The sequence below is a fragment of the Rhincodon typus genome, chromosome 2 (assembly GCF_021869965.1).
Source record: "Rhincodon typus isolate 14 chromosome 2, sRhiTyp1.1, whole genome shotgun sequence".
Taxonomy (NCBI): Eukaryota; Metazoa; Chordata; class Chondrichthyes; order Orectolobiformes; family Rhincodontidae; genus Rhincodon; species Rhincodon typus.
This window is the reverse complement of record NC_063333.1, coordinates 15,862,516-15,866,973: the sequence shown is the minus strand read 5'-3', so window position 1 is coordinate 15,866,973 and position 4,458 is coordinate 15,862,516.

Genomic DNA, 4,458 nt, shown 5'->3' with positions numbered 1-4,458 from the left:
TGGTTTTGGGATGCGGTGGGGGGGAGGGGAGATTTTGAAACTTGTGAAATCCACATTGATACCATTGGGCTGCAGGGTTCCCAAGCGGAATATGAGTTGCTGTTCCTGCAACCTTCGGGTGGCATCGTTGTGGCACTGCAGGAGGCCCAGGATGGACATGTCGTCTGAGGAATGGGAGGGGGAGTTGAAATGGTTCGCGACTGGGAGGTGCAGTTGTTTGTTGCGAACCTAGATCTTAAAGTCCTTGGACTGGACTCTCGGACAGCCTGCACTTCTTGAATCGATCACCAGGAGGAGCTGTGTTCTTGCTCCCGCTGCGACTGATGTTGCCACCTCAGATTGCTGGCAGGAGATTTGCTGCCATTACCACTACGTCCAATCACCAGGAGGCTACCGCCATCCCGCACACGGCCCGCTCTCGCTGAAGTGCCGATGCCGCTGAATCGCCGCAAAAGGCTTCAAAGAACAGACAATGAAAGAAAAAGAAAGAGCAAAAGTAAAGAGAAGAAGAAGAAACAAGAAAAAAAAGCAAACGGTGGTAGATGAATCCCAGGCTCAGTCCCGTTCCTCCGCTGCTATCTTGTTTTGACAGCATTGAGAGAGGGTTGATAGAGGCAGGAGTGTTGACGTGGTGTACAGGAACTTCCAAATGTTCAATTAGATGCTGCATAACATAACTATCAAAAAAGGTATAGCTCATGGAATACAAAGGATAGTCGCAACATGGACACAAGGTTGGCTGAGTGGTATGAAACAGAAAGTAATGGTTAATGGGTAGTTTTTGGTCTGGAGGAATGTCTGTAGTGGTCCCCCAGGGTTTTCTACTGGGACCCTTGCTTTTCCAGCTTTTATCTAGATTTTGGTGTGCAGAAATATGTTTCAAGGTTTGTGGATGACATAAAACTTGGAAGCACTGTCAACTTTAAGCAGGACAATGTAGAGCTTGACAGGGATATTCACAGTTTGGTGGAGTGGGCAGATAGGTGGCCAATGAAGTTCAATGTGGAGAAGTGTGAGGTGGAGCATTTTGGTCAGTAGAACCTAGAGTGACAGTATAAATAAAGGATACTCCTCATAAGCCTGTTCAGGAGCAGAAAGACCTGGATGCTCAAGTGAATAAGTCATCCAAGGTGGCCAAACAGCTGGAGAAAGCAGTGAATAAAGTGAAATAACTCCACGGAGGCTGGTATCCCATTACTGAGTCACCCTTCATTTGCCTGTGGAGAGTCCTTGACACTGATCCAGTTCTCAAAGTGAACAGAATCTCTGGCACTACTGTTTATGTCTGTCAGCCAGGGCTCCCTGATTGGATCAGACAAACAGCGCAAATCAGGGAATTCATATTCTATGAGGTCCTCCTGGCTGACCTCTTTACAATCACTACAGTCTCTATGATTGGATTCATGCTGCTTTTACACTTTAATTCTGTCAGTAGCTATTTCTATTCTCTAATAAACTACAGAAATGTGACTAATCCTTTAAAATTCACTATTCATAATTAATTGCTTCAATTCTTCTGGGCTTCAATTATATATTTTACCTACATTATGCATTATCGACTGACAGCGTTCAAGAGCAGGATATTTGAAACTATATGCTTAGCACCCTCCTCTGCACGACCTACAAAGAGTTTTTGTACAAGCTAAAATAAATGCATGTACTTTAGTCAAAACCGACAGTGCAAAATGACATCAAGATGAACATTGTCAAATCATGCATATTTCAGTCTTGGTCTAAAAGATTTTTTTCTTTGGGACTCCAGAGAAGCTGTTGCAAACTTCAGAAAAAGCACATTTGGTATGAAGTTAATGGACACAGGAAATGATTGCTCACTGGACTGTAAACCACTGTGATTAGAATAGAAGAGCTGACTACTAATTAGCTTCCTTGCGATTATTTATATGAAATAAACAGTACCATGAGGTAGTATACTACAGAGAAGAGACATAATTACTGCATATCTGCAGAAATGACAGTTTAAGAGTATGGGAAAAATTGCTTCAGGAATATTCAATTCAGTCCATATTATTTGGAAACCAAAATGATTGAAATTAATTACTTCAGGAGTGACATTTTACTTATTGAGTGCCCAGTGACAACTCAAAAACACCATTATCAATCCATTTCAGTTGAATATATTTTTCCAGTTTAGCATCTATCAGCAAACTTGGGGAGGCATATCACGAATAGCTATTGGAAAAAAAGGGAACACTGTGACATAGGTTTGTGTAATATTAACATTAGGAGAATTCCTAATATCATGGCATTTATATTGTGGTAGAATTGGTCCAAAGATAGAATAAATCAGTAAGTATTGGACCAAAATATGCAGTTATTTAACCTATAAACTGAATGATAATCTTTTCTCATCAAGAAGTAATATACATGCAATTGCAAGGAAGAAATGAAGAATAAAATGAGACACATTGCCATACTGAAGAAGGCACTGCAAAATAATTTGTACCAATGTAGAAACAGCAGTATGAAATATTGCATTAGGAAACACTGGAATGGGAAATCAAGTTTAATTCAGATTCATTATTTTGGAAATAGCATCTTATATCATTTCTTAATCTTAGCACATTTCAACTGAGTATTATTTTTAAAATGTAACATTCATTGGCACTCATTGAGGTGCTGTGCCAGTAAACGGTAGGTTAGAAAATAGACAGGCAGTGTGCAAATTTTGACCTAAGTCTCATTATATTACAATCATCTTAACTCTTGGTTATCATAGATTGAAATTCAAATATCACTACTCCAGTACATGTACATGTACTCTAAAGTGAATCATCATTCTGTGCTACATGATGTTACATCTATTAGTAATTGAGGGTAAAGTGTGGGTTAGGTTTAGAGAGCTAGGACAATACAGTATGATACAGATAGTAGATAACATATAGAAATCATAATCAGTATGCATTGCAATTAGTGCTCAGTAGACACCACTGTTGTTGTCTTGATTTCAGAGATTGTGCATTCAAATCCCACCAGAGGGGCTTAAACTTTAAGTCTAAGCTTGACATTCCAGTGCTGAGAGAGTACTGCACTACTGCAAGTGCCATCTTTTGAATGAGATCTTAAACCAAAGCCCTACCTGCTTTCTAATGGGAACCAAAAACATCCTGTGACAATACTGGAAAGGTATGTAAATTATCCCGTATCTCTCAATCTAATCAATAAAAGCTGGTCATTATCAGATTGCTGATGTGAGATTTAGCTGTGATGACAAATTGACAGTCATATTTCATACGTTATGATAGTGACTATACTTCAATAGGCTATCATTAGCTGTGAAGCATCTTTGGAGGCACTTAAAGGTTAAATGCCACTCTTTCCTTCTTTCTATAACTGTCCAGGCATCGCTGACGCTTGTGCAAAAATTGAGCCAATAGAATAAAAACCGAAAGAATTGTGGATGCTGTAAATCAAGAACAAAAACAGAAGTTGCTGGAAAAGCACAGCAGGTCTGGCAGCATCTGTGAGAAAAAATCAGTTCTGTGGAAGGGTCACCTGCCACGGAATGTTAACTCTGATTTTTTCTTCACAGATGCTGCCAGACCTGCTGAGCTTTTCCAGCAACTTCTGTTTTTGTTCCTGAGCCAATTGAAGGTTGCTGACTGTGTGAGTCTGTGCATGGTGAGATGGAGTTAGGTACCAGCTGCCAAACACATGCTCATTTGGTTTATAAGATGGAAATTTGCATATGTTGACATCAGAGGTCACACAAGCTGGCAGAAAGAAAACTTCTATTAGGAATGACATAATCACTAATTCTGGGTTTGAAAATGGATTATATCTTTGAAACTGCATGTTGATAAGAATAGTCTCTTTGGCTGAGGGGAAAGGGAAAAAGTGAAAGGAAATATGCTGTATTTGGTGTGTGTAAGTTTCAGGGAAAGGCACCAATTGCCCCAGAAATAGACAATAGCTTAGGTACACGGACGCGTTAAAATTTCAGAATGAAGCTAACAATTTGTATTTATCTTTCAGATGAACATTCAATTTTCCTCTCAATTAGTTTCAATGACAATGAAGAAGTGTGTGCTAAATTTATCCATTGCCTGTCTGGGGTGTCATGAGTCATGAGTAACTCTTTAGCCTGCTCTGCTTGTTACAGGCTCCGCACTGTATGATGTGATCCATTATCTCATTGCTCATACATGGTCACTAGAAACACCTCATACCTTCCTCAATCTGGCCTTGACTCATTGATGGGTTGTATAGATATGCCTTAGCGTCTCTTTTCCCATTTCTTTCAGGATAATGATCCTAGTTCAATTGTACAAGATGTTATTTTAGGTGATCATTTCAACACTGTGTGCCCAATGCTTTCTTATAGAAGCTAGATGGCATCAGGTAGTTTTTGAAAAGTTGCATCTCATTGAATTCTTTTTATTCATTCATGGGGTGTGGGTGTCGCTGGCTGGCCAGTATTTATTGCCCGTACTAGTTGCC